This window comes from Lactuca virosa, chromosome 4, assembly GCF_052849685.1.
Source record: "Lactuca virosa cultivar CGN04683 chromosome 4, Lactuca_virosa_CGN04683_v6, whole genome shotgun sequence".
In the NCBI taxonomy this organism is placed as follows: Eukaryota; Viridiplantae; Streptophyta; class Magnoliopsida; order Asterales; family Asteraceae; genus Lactuca; species Lactuca virosa.
Genome location: NC_136429.1, coordinates 126,414,104 through 126,433,530, shown reverse-complemented (window position 1 = coordinate 126,433,530; position 19,427 = coordinate 126,414,104).

The window sequence follows — 19,427 nt, the reverse complement described above, 5'->3', positions numbered from 1 at the left end:
GCCACGGTGGAAGGTTATCGACGGAGGAAAAGAGCTTAAATCCAAGTCGAAATCGAATTGAAACCTCCCAAAAATACCGAGTAAAATTTTCATTTTTAAATAAGTCAAACCATTCATTCATTAACTCAAAGAAAATCAGAATAAAGGTATTCTCAAAACATTAGAATAATTCGTAAGCATTCAGTGCAGAATAAATCTTTAAGGGATGTAGTGCGATCAAGCCAGGCCCTTCCTTTTGAAACCAGAAGTACCTGAAAATATTTCATAAGCACAAAGGTTAGTGAGTTCCCCAAAATACCACCTACAACATGTATACAAATATAACACCACATGGCTCTGTTGGGTCTGTATCAACCCCGAGTCCATAATGACTCTATGTAACAGATTGTAGTTGTGTCGGGTCCGTATCAACCCCTGGGTTTGCTTCACCCCACATACATAAGCATACAGACATATAAGCATGAGTCGCAAAGACAACAATCACATACATGCATATCATCAAGTGTCACAAAGACAACCATCATCCTACAAACATAATGCATTGGGCCAACATTGGTTCCTTCGACCCACGAGTACAGTGAAGACACTCACTTTAATGATAACGGATAAATCTAACACCTGTACTGTTGGTACGAGAACCTCCTCACACTATAAATATCAAATACAACTCTACTTAGCAGTTAAGGTAATTATTCCAACTTAGCAAGTTTGAAATACCAAGGCAAATCCTTATTTGGGAAAAATACCTTTTTTCCCTTCCAAGCCTTAAACCCCTCACAGTTGACCAAAAGTCAAATCGGTCATAAACTCAACGGTCAATCTTTTGTTGACCTATGTGTTGCGTACTCCGTCTCTACGTTAGGTGTAAAGTCTTAATCCATAAAGACAGGTGGGAACCATGCTATGTAGGGCATAGCCTGGATTACGCACTGCGTACGGAGCTTGAAGCCAAACCTCATTTTAAGCACTTAATACATTAAGACCTATCACTCCCAGCTTAGATTTGGTTCCTAATAGCTCCATAATGGATAAAGTTTCCAACTTTATCCATTAGGATGGTCCAAAACCAATATTTAGTATTTAAGTCTCAAAGGGACCAAAATTACATCTTTCTCAACTTAATCCATTAAGTCCAAGTCTCTAACCTTCATATCTGAATCAATATGATGTTTAGATGGATAAAGTTTCCAACTTTATCCATAACAAGGTCACAAACTTTCAAGATCTAAACTTTTATGCACTTAAGTGACCAAAAAGTGACAAATATGAAAACTAAAAAGATCTATGAAACTAATGAGCAACTTTGATGCTTTTTACTCACATTGATCCAGAAACAGTGTAATCTTGTTAGATCTATACTTGAATCCTTATTCCATATACTTTGCCACCACCTTGTTCTTCAAGATTCCACCTTTTAATGGATAAATAAGATCATAAATGATGCTAAGTCTCAAAATAAATGACAGCAGGATAGAGTTTCGAGTTAGAGGCTCAAGAGGGTGGATTCTGATGATAGGAAGGACCCCCAAGGGGTTAGAGACCTTAAATAAAGCTCAAAATCCCAAAATTACGGTTTTTACACTGCAGAATTATCCCCCACGTAACTTTGGGTACGCTCTGCCTACTCCACTAAAAATGTGTCCCACCCTCAACATATACACCATGCTTACTCCCTTGTGTACGCCCTGCGTACTACCAGACTCCCTTTGTCTAAGTTCAAACAGCCATAAATTCTTCATTTCAACTCCGTTTTTAATGATCTTTATATCCATGGAAAGGTATCGACGAGGCCTATAACTCTATCTAAATACTTATGACTAAAAACATCTCGAACTAAAATCCTTAATTTATGAAAGAAGCCTAAAACATTACCTTTCTCATTTTTCCCCTCAGCTTCCAACGAACAATCCATGGCTTAAATCACTTATCCAACACCATAAACATCCAATAGAGTCTAAAGTCAATTCCCGTGAAACCTAAGGCCTTACATGGTCGAATTACGGTCCACAAACCCTAAATTAAGAAACGTCCCGAAACAGGATGTTACAACTCTCCCCCACTTAAATTAGATTTCATCCTCAAAATAATTCCTTACTACTTCCTCTGCCACCCTAGTCGATCCTTCCCAAACTTCGTGAATTCCCTTTAAGACTGATGATTAATCCCATACCGACGACCACCTTCCAATCCTGCCATCCAAAATCCATCTTAGCAGAAATCACTTATCCCTGCAAAAGAATAAACCTTAAGACTCTTCCCTCAGCTAATGAAGGAAACCCAAATACTCTGCCTTAGAACTGAAAAAACTACCTTACTCTTCCTGACTGGAAGACCTCAAATCACAGCGACAACCACTCAAAGCATGAAACTTATCGAAAACTGGAACCATCAATTTAAACCCCATAAATTATTCGCTAATATTTCCGATCATTTATTTGTCATACCCGCCCCAAGTCCCTAACTAGGAACACCACTCAATCATCCAAAAGGAATACACAAAATATATCCATCGTGAATTTCACCCAATCCCAATTCGGAGATTGTACCCAACAACCTTAAATATGCACTTGACTTCATGACCAGTCATGACCAACCTACTGATAACACGAGCATAACGATCGTCAATCCAAGAATTCTCATGTTGCATCCAAATCCTTCATCGGCTCAGGTGTACATCCACCTAACAAGACACTCGAGATATTTACAACGAACTCCATGACCCGAGATTTTATAACCGATACCCGACATTGGTAACCAAGCTCCTAATAGACGGCCCGCAAGCAAATAGGATTCATAATGAAAACATTCAGCAAGAGACTTCTGATGCATAATTAATACTCCCAACAAACTTTTACTGTCCCTATGATCCAAATCAGTTGGTCATTGAGTCACCTGAGTACCAATTAATGCACTAACACCCGAACATGCCAATAAGACTAACAATCTGAGACCTAAGAGTCTCAATCAAATGACTACTACGTCCCACCCATACGAATCATACATCCATTGGTTCACAATGCATTGTGACACCTTCTAAACAATAAAACGATAGGCTTACGGTACTACGCTGAACTTGCATCATTCCATCATTGACCTGAAGACTCACGACCAGCACCACAGAGGCCTAAAGATACACAACCATCAACCCACCGACTTTTAGGAACCCAATAAACATCTCTCTCAACACTAACCAAACACCCCATGAGTCATACCCTTCTATAATGCATAATTTCTTTCACAAAACAGGCTGCAACCAACACAAAATCAAACGAAAACATGATCACACACAACCAGAGAATGAGATAGGTTGTTGTACTCTTGTTCCAACTCCAAGGCTATAACCCTAATAGAACCATGCCTATAATTCGAACCAAGTGCTCCTTGCTATCTCGTTCACTCCACATACACCCCTCCCGAAAATATCTAACTATAATACACACCTTCAAGAGGACCCAAAACCAACCCCGGATCTGTTGCATTCTTTTTTCCTCACGACCTTACCCAAAGCATGAAGTACTAGTAGGTCTAATGAAATGACAAGCCTCACTCGTTAACAGAAACATCCACATAAATTTCTGAAACAAGGTCCTACCCCTTGACTAAAACTGAACAGATTCCACCAACACGTAACTAGCTTGATAAAACTTCCAAAGTTATCCAGAAATGCTGCCAAAACCCTGGTTTGGTCAATTCAAATCCAACCCTATCGACACGCATGCCAAAAAATGGATTCTACGTAGATCCAAAGTTACACCTGAAAACTAAACAGTACTGCCCCTACGTCCAAACTCCCAATAACCAAGGACATCTGCCAAACCCGAGTCTGATATGAACAATACTTCCATAACCAATAATTAAGGGAACCCATACCTATAAACCAAAAGGTAAAATTTATAGATTTTGACGATATGTTGACGCATCCCTTGAACTTCCACTAATACAGCTCAAAACTTTTGAAAAACCTCAGCCCTTGATGATAAACGAAATGGCTAATAATCGAGAATGCATTGGCAACTAATCCACTGATCAAATACACTACTACGCAAAGCCCATGAGGAATTACACATACCATCTCTGAAGTTGATTGACAGATCTTCAACTGCTTATCCTATACTATAGATAGAAATCTGTACAACGAGATAATAAATCCTGAAACAACTTATACTCAACGCAAGCAGCCCATACGCCTCCTGACCTAATCATCGGCGACCCCGAAAGAACCTCTGGATCCAACGAGCTCCTTTTCCAACAACTTCCTACCTCAAAGACAACTCGTGAATTCCTGAGCACACACATCTGATGCAACTTGCCATGCACCCCCTTTTCACCAAAATCTTGAACCAAAATCTCACATACCCAAATCGCATATATCTACGACCTATTATTTCGGAACCATAAAATCAAACAAATCAATGATCCTCCCAACAGAATACCCAGTACTCTCCCACTTAAGGTTCGAACTACCACCAACTGGCATTGCAAATAGACCAAATCCCAAACCGGTTCAACCAGATTCGTAGCATCTATGACCCTTGGAATGTATAACACAACGCAAGATGGTCTTCCAGATAAAGACCAAGAAAACTCAAAGGTTTTCTGAATCTCAAATGGAGACCTCAGAAACTTCCCACGCAAACACTTATAACATCAAGAATCACGTGCAGTTGCACAAGCAATATTTCTAAAAGTCCATTCATAGCACCGATTCTCTATCTAGAAACAAATAGACTATCAGACATCTCATCTACAATTCCTCAAACATCAATTTATCGCGAGAATCATTCATAAATACAAGAGGCATCATTCTCATTGTCGGGATTACATCAAAAACAAAAAAAAGTTGGCGTTCCCGATTCACTTTCCTGAACATTTGAAACAAGCAACTAGCAACTGACCTACCTATATTCAAAGAAAGCCAACCCTTGATCTTATCTCAAGGGAATCCTACCACAAAAATTCTCTCATGCATTCCTACATTTCCATACTTGCTTCCAAAAAAAATTAAAAAACGCAACTATCTAGCCTTATGCTAGGTCTACATCCCAACTCTAAAAATCACATGCCTTTTCTCTCTTTCCTTTGATCACGTCTTAGATAGTGACATCCCAATCCATTTGTCAATCACTCAGCCTCCGGCTGCAATCCTCGAGCCGATAATATCAACCGCTTCCTTCTTGAGTCCCACTCAACTGGAACTACCTCGAGAAAGGCCCTCGAGCCCTCAAATCAACTAACTTACCTAGGTTTGCACTCACTAAACCCAAACTGACATGGACAGTAAGAACCAGACAATTCACCAGACCCATTCCTCCTTCCGAATACCAAAACTGAAAGGCCGATAAAGACGGGAACACACTACAAAGAATCATGGTGACAAACCATATTATCTATCCCCAACAAGCTCCTTAGAATTCCAGAAATCCTCCTCGATTTGAGTAGGATCCTATGATTTCAGTAGTATGGGCCCAATACTACCTTCGACACCTATCCGTACTTTCCTCAAGAATCGTTCTGAGTCCTCTATGTAACTACTCATGTCCACTTCTATCCGATCCAATCACATATAGCCACTCTCAAACGAACATACACCGCTAAACAGTGCTCCAATTCCTATAAGGCACTTCCTAGGCTCTCCCATGATTCTCTCCTCACCTTACCATCAGTTGCTGAAGAACCCCTAGTTATATCAGCTAACTACTTCATGAATACAATTAGATACAACAAAACCTAAATAATCTTTCGAATAAAAGATCCAACCCTACAACGGTTAGACTCAAACGGGATCTGCTCAGTAGGTCCAAATCAATCATTATAGAATTATTTAACCATTACAGAATGTAAATTAACATATTAATTTAATAGTTAGCTCACATCAATATAGGTCCCACAAAGCACAAAGCATGCAACATTTGGGCAGTTTCAATCTATAGGCCAGAAAACATAAAAAGTCATACTCCAACTAATATTGCTTCTGCGATGCTAGGAACTTCTACCAACACTGTCGATTTCCTTATCCATGCAAATTATACATAAAACGAGATCACATAGACAACCGAATGAATGATTCTACCCTAAGCCCACAACCGGACAAGGAACAGAAAATAAGGCCAAATCAGTCCTTTTAGGGCTATATGATCCTAATCGTATACAATTTTTAAATAATACACTTATCAATCAATTCCACCAACATAGGTTCCAAATCTTTCATAACATCCAATTCCTCCTAGGCTATAAAGCATCACAAATCAGGCCATTTTATCCGACATATGAAATCCATACTAGCATGTTGTTCCAAAAGCTCAATCAACAGGCATATACATTCATCTCTCCTAGCATTCTATCATGTAATCCTAAGCAGATCCTTAGCCCTAATCTAGCATGCAATTCTCATATATTCATATTAAAACAATAAGCATAACACATGTATCGGTATTTTGGGAAATACTTACTTGAGCTTGGTTGATTGCATGCATAACACCCCTTTTCTTTGTAAAAACATTTTTTTTAAACTATTTTCTTTCAAAAGGTTTACCAGTTCCTCAATTTTATTTTAACCACACTCGAGAGTGTGCCTAAATCCCTTAAACCAAGGCTCTTATACCAACTTGAAATGTCCCAAAAATACTGAGTAAAATTTCCATTTTTAAATAATTCAAACCATTCATTTATTAACTCAAAGACAATCATAATAAATGTATTCTCCAAACATCAGAGTAGTTCATAAACATTCAGAGCGGAATAGATCTCCAGGGGATGCAGTGCGATCAAGTCGGACCCTTCCTTTTGAAACTAGAAGTACCTGAAAACATTTCAAACGTAAACCATAAGCATAAAGCTCAGTGAGTTCCCCAATATATGACATACAACATGTATACAAATATAACAACACGTGGCTCTGTCAAGTCCGTATCAACCCCGAGTCCATAATGACTCCATGTAACAACTTGTAGCTATGTCGGGTCCGTATCAGCCCCCGGGTCCGTTTCACCCTACATGCATAAGCATACAAAGATATAAGCATGAGTCACAAAGACAACAAGAACATAAAGGCATATCAGCAAGTGTCACAAAGACAACCATCATCCTACAAAAACAGGATGTTACACAAATGGTTTTCTACATGACCATATCAAGACATGGTACTTGTACAATCGTATACTGGTACTAGAGTGATGTTGGCATTGATGAGGTTGGATCAAGCATCACGTTTGGGTTTAGTCATGCAATCGATGTTCTACAAAAACACCCTCGAATGATAACGTATTGTCTTGTATGTGCAAGGTCGGAGTAGTAAGACATCGAACCAGGGACAGTGTTACCGGTGGGAGTCGCGCCCCATTTGGTGCACTGGGTCGCCAGGTCACGTTTGTAGCGAATGGTGCCCTTGTTTCGGGAGTGTTAGCGATCGAATAGACCCTAGTTAGTGAGGGGCATTAATAGTAATTATATAAAAGCAAATAAATATATAATTACAGCGATGAAAGAATGTCCATATTAATATATATATATATATATATATATATATATATATATATATATATATATATATATATATATATATGTGTGTGTGTGTGTGTGTGTGTGTGTTAATACTTATCGATGAACAATGCATGGATTGATGTGTTTACATGACTTAACATGATTTATGTGTATGGTTTATTTACATGCTTATGTGCTTTAGATTGACTCACTATGCTGATGTTGACACTTGTTTCTTGCCTGTTTTTGTGGCATTGCATTGGTACAAGTAGCTTGATTAGTGATGGCCTAGTGATTTTAGGTTCTTATGGGTAGTTATAGACCTTTGAATAATAGTGAGGACACCATTTTGAGACTTCTTGTGATGTTTCATTTACATTTGGTTTTTGGTGTTTGTTTTGGTTGGATTTTACAACTATGAATTTTGATGGGTTGTTTTTGAATGGTTTTCAAATAAACTATTGACAATGTTTTTATAAGACTTATGCTAATGTTCTTCTAATAATAAATGGTAAAAATAAAAGAAAAAATTTTGGGTGAAAAATCACGATGTTACATGAATGGCTAAGGAGAAATGATGGGGTCCTTTACGCATATCTTTCAAAACTTCTATAGCTTCATGACCTTTTAAACATCATAGATATGGTTCTGCCATTGACTTTTTGTATAGTACTCCTTGAAACATCAGAAAGCGTGAGAACCTCATTCTGACTGCTCTATCAGTTTTTTCTTCTTTTGGAATCATGCCATTTTAGAGGTATTCTATAATGGGTTGGATCCAAGATTGGTGATTATGAACGTTCGATCCAGGATCCCGAGAATTAGGATCATGGTGAGGGGGTGGAAATCAGTATCTTTGATTTTTGTGATGCTATGGGTGGTGAGATCCTCTAGTATCTTGGTTGGATCATCTATTTCCGGGATCATTATGTGAACTATCGGGATCTTGGTCTTTGGTGGGATCCTGAGAGAAGATCCTAGATTGGCTAGTGTGTCTACTTCAGTATTATCTTCTCTAGGAACTTGGTTTAAGCTAAATTTTTAAATTCTGAGGCTAACGTTCTAAGTATTTGGAGGTATAATGCTAATCTTTTGCCTTTAACTACATAGGATTCATTGAAATGGTTAGTTATTAATAGTGAATCGACATATACCTGGAGATCCTCAATTCGAAGATCCTAGCTAGTTGTAACCCCATGATTAGTGCTTCATATTTTGCTTCATAGTTAGTTGCATCAGATTCACAACTAACTGCTTGGGGTAGGATGTCCCCCTGTGGCGATTTTAGTATGATCCCAAGGCCTGTTCCACTGAAGTTGGATGTTCCATCTGTAAAGAGTCTCCATTTCCCCATGCTTGCTTCTTTTTGAAGTTGTTAGGTTTTTAATTTTACCTCGGGTTGTATATCATCACTAAAATCAGCCACAAAATATGCTAGTGCTTGTGACTTTATTGTTGATCTCGACTCATATTTGATGTCATACATGCTTAGCTTCACTGGCCATTTAGCCATTCTACCTGACATTTCTGGTTTTCTCATAACATGCTTAATAGGATAGTTAGTTTTGACGTGTATATTAAGGATTTAAAAATAATTTCTTAGTATGGTGGAAGTTGTGAGTAGTGCAAGTATTAATTTTTTAAGTTGAGAGTGCCTGGTTTCAGGTTCCAAGAGTCTTTTACTTACATAGTAAATTGGGTGTTGATCTCCGTCACGATCCTTGGCTAGGACTACACTAACAGTAATTGATGATATTGAAAGATAGAGAATGAGTGGTTCCCCATCTAATGGTTTCACCAAAAAGGGTGTTGAACTTAAATATCTATTATGTTCTTGGAAGGCATCTTCATCTTCTTTGGACCACTCCAATCTCTTGTTCTTCTTCAAGATGTCATAGAAAGGTTTGCACCTCTCTGACGATCTCGAGATGTACCTATTTAGAGCTGCCTCTTTTCCTGTCAACCTTTAGATATCCTTGGTTGAAGTTGGGAATTTTAGATTGATAATGGCTTTGATCTGCTCCGGGCTTGCTTCTATTCCTCTCTTAGTGACCATATAGTCGAGGAACTTGCCTGCCTTCACTCCAAAGTAGCATATGGATGGATTCAGCTTCATGTTGTATTCTTCTAATATGTCGAAGCCTTCTTCAAGATCCATAAGGTGGTCTTCATCTCTTTTTGATTTAACTACCATGTCATCAATGTATACTTCCATGGTATCCCCCAGTTTATCTTTGAACATCCTATTAACCAATCTTTGGTACATTACCCTGCATTTTTTAGAACAAAGAGCTTAACAATATAACAATATATACATGTAGGTATTATGAAGGCAGTATCCTCTTGATCAGATGGTTCATTTGTATTTGTTGGAACCCAGCTGAGGCGTCCATGAATGTTTGTAATTCGTGTCATGTCGTGGCATCTATCATAGTGTCGATGTGTGGTAAAGGGAAAGAATCCTTAGGGCAAGCCTTGTTAAGATCCATATAGTACACACATACTCGCCATTTACCATTCTTCTTTTGTACTACCACCACGTTGGCCAACCACCTTGGGAATTTGACTTCTTTAATCATTATTGTCTTAAGAAGATTTTTGATTTCCTCTTGGATGATTTGGTTCCTTTCGGGTGAAAAATTCCTTCTTTTTGTTGTATAGGTATGAAAGAAGGATTTATATTAAGTTTATAAGTTATAATTTATTTGCTTATACCTGTCATATCTTCGTGTTTCCATGCGAATGTCTTTCTTCTGTTGTTTAACAACTTCATCAGGTCTTGCTCAATTTCTTCAGATATTGAGGATCCTATAAGTACTTTAAAGCCAGGATCCTCAATATTTAGGGGCACTTCTTTTACATCTTGTTCTTTTGTTTATAATACATCTCGTGCCCTTTTCTTTAATTGTTATGCTTTTCTTGGTATTGTGGAGGGCTTCATCAAAGTTTTATAACATTCTCTGGACTCTTGTTGATCACTGATGATCTTCACTGTCCCCCAAGGGGTAGTCATCTTGACACATTGGTGGTATGTCGAGGGTACTGCTTTTATGTCATGGATACAGGGCCTGCCTAATATCACATTGTAGGAAGACAGAGCATCAATAACATAAAAGTTGCATATAATTTACCCCTTCGATGTAGATAGTTAGTTTGATTTCTCCAACTATGTGCTTTGTCTTTCCGTTGAATCCTATCAACACTGAGGATCTTTTTATGATCTCATATTCTAGGATGTTCATCCGGGTTAAAGTGTCTAAGAGTATGATGTTCACCGAGGATCCTCCATCTAGCAGGATCCTTTTAACAAAGTGATTGGCAATATAGCAAGTTATCACAAGTCCTTCAAGGTGAGGATCTTGGACGTTTTCTCTCTCTTGTTCATCGAATATGAATTCTTTCTCGCTTGTAATTGATGTGTTCTTACGGGGTCTTTCTTCTTTCTCTGCCTTGGATACCTTATCATGTCTTTTTGCTGCAGAATAAGAAGTTCCAAAAATGTCAGAACCTCCATAAATAATGCTAAGACAAAATTGCAAAAATGGTCCCTGTGGTATGCATTTTTTTGGGGTTTCAGTCCAAACCTGGACTTTTTTGGATTCATGGTCCTTTTGGCCTAGTTTGTACGTAGAATTGGTCCCCCGACTTAACTTCGGTTAAGTTGTTGTCGTTAACCCCTCATGTGCGAGGGTATATTTGTCTTTTCACTTATAAAGGACCATTTTTGCACCTAAAAAAATATATCCTCATTTTTAAAAAAAAATTAATACCTATTTATTTATTTTAATAATTAAAAAATAAAAAAAGCTCTCTCTCTCTCTCTCTCTCTCCACACCATTGACCTAAGATTTCTGGGTTTTCAAGAACTCAAGAACAAACACTTACTTTCATTTCTGGAGCAACCTACCACACTCCTTCTCCACCAATGCATTAGAAAACATCCAGATATCAGCTTCGTTGAAGCCGGTGGCAGAGATGAAATCCATTATTTCTTTTCAGAGCCAGAGAGCCACATCACCACCATGATCGTTCATCAGAGGCTATAGATCTGCTTGACGGTCGACTGATGTTGCACCTTGGTCCTTCCGGTTTGCTACTGCTGGCGATGAGGAGTAGAACCACAAAAGGGTTCTCCAAAGATCGGTTGTCCCCTCCACCTTTGCCTGTCGACACCACAACAAAACACCCCCTGAAGTCGTCGATCTGCCTTGCCTCTTCACCTTTCGTGTTTTCAGCTGATCGGACCAGAAAAGAACAGCCAAAAGGCCGTCGGAGAAGATGGATTCACGTCTCCACCTTGCTTCTTAAATCTTCGCCGCCAGGAACATCATCTCCATTGTGTATATGAAATCGTCGTTGTTGTAGATTAGTATAATTTATTCTTAAATCATGTTTTATGCATCTGGAATCAATTCAACCCATCATCACCATTATGTAACCGAAGTTTCAGGATCATCTCCCTGTTTGATTTCACCTTCTACCATCTATTCACAACAACAGGTCTTGTAAGATTATGTTATTTTTGTTTTACTGTTTCTTGAATTTAGCGAACATAAGATTGTCATTTATGTTCTTGTGTACCAGAAATCGCACACAGTTAGGGTACATAGTCGAAATAAGTGTGTGTGTGTGTGTGTGTTCATAACATCTGATACAAGGAATAACAATGGTGAATTGTCGGTTGGAGGCTCATGTTTGGGATTAGGTGCAACAATCGCAACATCACCATTGTTAACTTTCAAAGATAGAGCTCACTGGTTCAATTTCCCCTGAGTTTTCTACTTTGAAATTGCTTCAAATACTCGTTCTTGTTAACAACAATCTCACTGGAACGATTCCATAAGAGCTCACCACTCTTCCTGCTGTTATGGAATCATATCTCACCTCAACAAGAAAAAAAGGGAGTATGTATGTATATGTTCTTGACTGTGTTTTGGGTTGAGAGAGAGGGAGAGAGAGAGAGAGAGAGAGAGAGAGAGCTTTTTTATTTTTTAATTATTAAAATAAATAAATAGGTATTAAATTTTTTTAAAAAAAATGGGGATATATGTTTTTAGGTGCAAAAATGGTCCTTTATAAGTGAAAAGACAAACATACCCTCACACATGAAGGGTTAACAGCAACAACTTAACGGAAGTTAAGTCGGGGGACCAATTCTACGTACAAACTAGGCCAAAAGGACCATGATACAAAAAAGTCCAGGTTTGGACCGAAACCCCAAAAAAATGCATACCACAGTGCTGGTTTTTCCCGGATCTTCGCAGGATCATGCTCATTTTCTATAGATCTTTATTTTCTCCTTCCTAGGATCAATTTAAGATATTCTTGACTCGGGAGATAGCTAATCTCCTTCTTGAGGGATATATAGTCTTCAGTGATGTGGCCAAAATCTTTGTGGTACGTGCACCATTTGGACTTGTCCTTCCAGCCACTTGATTTTTCTCCTTTCCTCGGCCACCTTGCTTTCTCACCAAGATCCTGCATGGCAAAAATTAAACTTGAACATCCATAGAGAAACAATAGTCAAAGATCCTGGGGAATTCATCTTCATCCCCCTCATTATCAAAGGCATTAACCCTGTGATGGTCAGGTTTGGATTATGGTTTTGGTTTATAGGATCTTTGGGTCGAGAATTCGGCCTTCTTGTTGGGATTGTCATATGAATTTGGGGTGTTGATCCTCTTTTGAATTTCTTTGTTTTCCTATAGTTTGATGAATCTCAGTGCTCTACTTCTGACTTCATCCATTTTCCTGCATAGGGTTATCACAAGATCTTCGTAGAATGGAGAATCCTTCTTCATGCCCATTTAAAAGCTTATACTGCAGTGGCCATGTCAATGTTGGGAATGTTCAATGCTTCCCTGCCAAACCTGCTTACAAAGTCATTAAGGGATTCCTTAGGATCCCATACTACTCGATAAAGATCACTAGTGATCCTTTCAAATATCCTGCTACAAGAGAACTGAGTATTGGAAAGGTTAACTAAGTGAGCAGAAGAAGTAATTGAGTAAGGAGGAACATTGAGAAGCCATTTAAAGGCCGATCCTGTAAGATTTGAACCAAAACCCTGCATAATCAAGCCTCTTTTAAGTGTGGTGGAATGGGAATGATTTCCAATCTTTCTCTATATTGTGCTATGTGCTCCTCAGGATCTGTGGTTCCATCGTAGGGCTTCATGCTGGGAGTTTGGAAGCGTTTTGGAACTTTAGTGTCAGCTATTGAAGGAGCAAATCTCGAGATATTGTCGTTAGTGGGGGATACTTTAGGTATAGGTTGAACTACTCCTAGTATGCTCTAGATTATCTGCCTTAGTCGCTAAAGTTCCCTAGCCATGACTGGACTTATCCATGCATCAAGATCCACATAGTTCATATATAATGTATTACTTTTGAAGAAGTTACCAGCATCTTTGTTCTTAGGAGTAATGAAAGTTTCGTCAAGATCCTGGATCACATGAGTTCAGTTGTTTGCGATTACACCCCCAGTCGGAATAGTGACGAATGTTGGGGTTGTAGACTCCAGACGTATCCCTAAGGATCCTGTGCTATCGAAATTCAAGATCTTGGGTTCAAAGATCGAGGGTGTCGCTTCATGGGGTTTATGGATTTATGCTCTCATTCTTTCCACCTTCTTGAGGAATGTTTTATTGACCTTCTATTGTTGAGTCACTTGTTGCATTGGCATCTTCATCATGGTGAATAGTTTATTGTTGCAGATCTAAACGGGAGGATCTTGAGACCTTAGTGATCCTGGATTCCCATAGATAGTGATCGGATAGGTGTTCCTTTTAGAAGCATCAGACGTTTTTCTTCTGAACAATAGGTCCTTTTGGAGGTTGTGGTAGATTCTTTGAAGAAATGGGAGGAATAGAAGAAGAAGATAAGGTTGATTGCGTAGACATGATTTTCGATAATTATGAACACCACGACCCCACAGTGGGCACCAAATTTTTTTGGTCAAAAATGGATCAAAAAGACATCAACCAAATTGTATGAGAGGTTGTGGTGTTGTGACTAATGAGGATATAGAATCAAGATTTAGAACGACACAAGTGATTTACAAGGAAAGCCCTTGATCCTTGCTAGGATCTCCGGCATAAAACCTTGGTAAATTATAATGATCATCTGTCTTGTTTAATTTTATTAATGGAAAAGCAAGTTATAGAAATATGATTGAAAGTACAAGTACAAGTGTTTCAGTAGCTCTAGATCGTGTTGTAGTGTGATTTATACATGTGTATTTATAGCCTAGGTCGAATAACTAGAAGTTCGATATTCTCGGGATCTTATTGAACAAGTATTTGCATGTTGCCTTGAATTGGTATTTACGGGTCTTAAGCTTGGTTGAAACGATTCTTTAGGGTTGATGAGTCTTTTATTGACTAATTCTGCACACGTGAAGAATAAACAAGAAATATATCCGTTAATTTCGTTAAGAAATAATATGGTGATGGTCAGGATCGTGATGTATGTTTTGGGATCCTGAGACTCCTTTAAGATCTGGGATCTTAGATAGGTTTAAGGATCTTGACCCCTAACATGTGGTATGTATTTTTTCCTAATTTTACTCCAAACCCTAACTTTTTTGGATTGGTGGTCCTTTTGACCATGTTTGTACGTGGTTTTGGTTCCTCCAAAAAATTGAAATTACTATAATACCTTTGTATATTAGTTTCGATTTTTCTTTCATTTTTTAAATTAAATAGTCATTTATCTATTTTAATAATTAAAAACAATATAGCCCCACCTCTCTCTCTCTATGTTGAAACTCAAAAACACATACACACAAACTTAAACATCTCTATCTACCATATTCATCATTTAATCATTATCATCATTTACCCATCATTGTGAATCAAAGGGCGAGTTTACCCATTTACGATCTCCATCCCCTTATATGTGGCATCAAAAGCATCCACCACCACCATCATTGCTAGAGAAAAAATTGATCCCCTTCTCACTATTCTACTAAAATCTGCAAATCGAGGGATGTGAAGTGGATGATGGCTTTGATTTCAGTTTTAGAGAGAGACATTGTACATGCGTGAAATCAATCCCTCCTTTTTTTCTTTGATTCACGTTTCAGATATGGATAGAGTGTAGAGGTAAATTCGATGGTGGTGGTGACAACTGTAATTTCAGTATAGGTGATGATTGTGATGGCTTCGATTCTGGTAAAGACATTGGAGGTGGTTGTGCTCATGATAGATGGGATTAACGATTTAGGGGCGGTGGCCAGATTCACGTCAAAAAGATAATTCTGTCATCTGGGATTTAGGGTTGAAAGATGAGTTTGTCGAAGTTAAGATAAGGCGACGGAGATGGTGGATATTGGTGGCTGACGGTGGGTGGTTCTTTCCCTTCTACTCTATTCTTTGGTGGTGGTCGATCTGGTGAGACATTCCTGATATTCTCCTCTGCTTTTTGTTTACCGAAGATGAGAGCCAAGGTTTCTAAATTCGATGAGGGTGGTGTTGTTCGTCGGAAAAAAGTAGTGTGATAAACACAGTGGTGGGTGGCTAGAGGTTACTGTTAGACTTGTTTTCCGACGAGGTATTTGGGTGATTCTCTTTGGGGGTTTTATGTCGAGAATGAGGAGAGTCAACTGGTGTGGATATATCTCATTTGCAAAGATTGTCGTAAATGAACTTCGGCGAGGCGACACACGGCAGCAACAGTGGTTGTTTCTTGTTTACCGACAATAGTGAAGGGAGTTAGAGAGAGAGGGTGTGGGTGGGTAACTAGGTATGAGGAAGAGTAGGGGTTAGGGTGTATTTTATTTTAGCTTTTCTTTTTAATTGCATAATAAAAAGAAAATGAAAAATGGAATTGTATAAGGGAAAGTTAGTCATTTTAGTTTTGGGAGGGTGCAAAACCACATACAAACACGGTCAAAATGACCACCAATCCAAAAAAATAGAGTTTAGACCAAAACTCAGAAAAAATAGAAAAAATTGCAAAAATGGTCCATATGGTTGTCAAAATTATGCGGTTTTGGTCCAAAAAGGTTTGGTGGTGCACCAGTGGTCCAATTTTGGATACCTTGTGCGGATTTTGTCCATATGTCGTTAACTTTAATAGGTTGACTGTTTACTTTTTTAAGATTACTATTGTACCCTCAGGGATAATTTCTGTAATTAAGTCTTTCTACCAAACCATAGGGACCATTTCTGCATATCTTCTTTTTAACTTTATTGAAGTATTATATATTAGTTTTTTTAATAAATTTTTTTAATTTCTTTTTATTGGATTAATTCTTTTTATTGGATTATCAGATATTAATAAATATTATTTTTAATATATAATATTTAATATATTAATAATATTATTTTATTAGAGTATTGATTTCTTTTAATTAATTCTTTTTTAATTTCTTTTTTATTGGATTAATTGTTTTTTATTGGATTATTATATATTAAAAAATATTATTTTTAATATTAAATATTTATATATATTAATGAATATTACTTTACGGGATTGTTGACTTCTTTTAGTTATTTTTTTTAATTTCTATTGTATTAATTCTTTTTTGTCGGACCGAGTTTTGAGATATATTTTAGACAAAATCACCATTTTTCGGAACGAGTGATAGTGGTGGTGTTGTCAAAAATATGCTATCTCTCATATATTTATAATAAATTAGAAGATGTGGGTTTTTGGGTCTTGTTCTTGAAATTTTGTTGGATTAATTTCTTTTAGTTAATTTATTTTTTAAAACTTTTTTTTATTATATTAATTCTTTTTTTTAAGTGTTATATATGAATAAATATCATTTTAAATATATAATATTAATATATAAATGAGTATTATTTTATCGGACTACTGATATTTATAATTATTTTTTTAATATTTATTTGAATTATTGTACATTAATAAATGGAAAATTAAGTAATCTAACAACATTTGAATGTGTATTTGAAGAAAATACCCAATTTTTTAGCAAACATAACAACTTCGTCCGGAATGGACATTCCGAACGATAGCATATTTTGGACAACACCACCGCTATCACTCGGTCCAAAATATGTCTCAAACTCAGTCCGAAAAAAAATAATTAATACAAAAGAAATTAAAAAAAATAACTAAAAGAAGTTAATAATCCCATAAAGTAATATTCATTAATATATATATATATATATATATATATATATATATATATATATATATATATATATATATATTAAAAATAATATTTATTAATATATAATAATCCAATAAAAAGAATTAATCCAATAAAAAAGAAATTAAAAAAATTAATTAAAAGAAATCAATACTCCAATAAAATAATATTATTAATATATTAAAAATAATATTTATTAATATATAATAATCCAATAAAAAGAATTGAACAAATAAAAAGAAATTAAAAAATTAATTAAAAAAAACTAATATATAATACTTCAATAAAGTTAAAAAGAAGATACGCAGAAATGGTTCCTATGGTTTGGTAAAAAGATTCAATTTTAGAAATGGTCATTGAGGGTAAAATAGTCATTTTAAAAAAGTTAACAGTGAAACTGTTAATGTTAACGACATATGGGCCAAATCCGTACAAGGTATCCAAAATTGGACCACTGGTGCACCACGAAACGTTTTTGGACCGAAACCACATAATTTTGACAGCCACAAGGGTCATTTTTGCAATTTTGTCGAAAAAATATATACCACATGGACCATTTTTGTAGTTTTGTCTTAAAAAATCCATGTGGATTCCACCCGGTAACGAGTAGACGAAGATGGTTATAAATAGCCTACATGGCATGCCATGCAAGACAGTTCCCTGTTGTCAACTGCTAAATGGTGATGAAATTGAAAGTTTAAAAACTTAATTAACACGATTAAAATTTTAGTGGCCAAATTGTGAGAATTGTAAGACTTTCATAAATCATGCATGCCATTTTTTGGTGGCATCTTTATATTTATTATATATACTATTAATTATTAAAAAGTTTGTGAACAGGAAGCTTTTGGGATTTTGATTTCTGCCACAGATTTCTCTGAGTTTTAAACATTTGCCACAAAATTTGTTAAATATTACACTTACCTCCCTTGTTATCTTCCACCGCCTTGCCTCACCTTTACGTTTCCACCGCTTTGCCTCACCAATCAGATGCAAGAAACCCCTTCTCCAACCTTCTTCTACCTTCCTTTTGATTTATTTCTTCGTCTTTGTTTTCTCCATTTCGACCTCCTGCCTCCCGGTCATACAATTTTTTTCGGATTCCTGGTCGACCGACTTGCTTCACCTGCTCATCCTTAATCGATCGGGTCTTCTGTTTCATGCTTGATTTCAAGTGAAGCTTATCAGTAGCTCATGTATCTCTATCAACCTCTCCCTAATTCGTGAACCCTAATTGAAGTGTTACTTCATGTGTTGAAGCATTCCATGCCCTATATCTTCCCACCGCCATCAGTGGGACATGCGGGGATGAACATTGACCATCTTCCAAGAGGAAACCCTAAACTAACAAATACCACCACCTTGTGAAGATGCTAAGTGAATATACCAGGTAGAGATACCGAGTGACACAAACAACGAGAGTGAGAGATGAGGCTGTGGCGATTTTTCCGGAAAGGGTAGCGATTCTGGCGAACATCTGTTGTTCTATGCTTCTGTTGACTTTACATAGAGCTGCGATTTTGGTGTGTATTCCGGCCATACATCGTGTAGGTAAGTTTCTAGCCTCATGTATGTTTTTTTTGGGTTCCATTCTACTCATGGCCACCACCGGCAACAATGGTTGCCGGATTCTGCCACCATACCATCACTGCCCAAAAGGTGACCGTAATTGGGTTGTTGTTTAGCCATGAGGTTTTCTACTCTATCTTGACGGGTTCAATTGCAAGTCTAGCCCTAAATCATGACTATGTGATTTTGATCACTTGGTTTTCTATCTAAAATTAAGTCATTATCTCTGAACTAGCAAAATCCTAATTTCCATTCAAAGA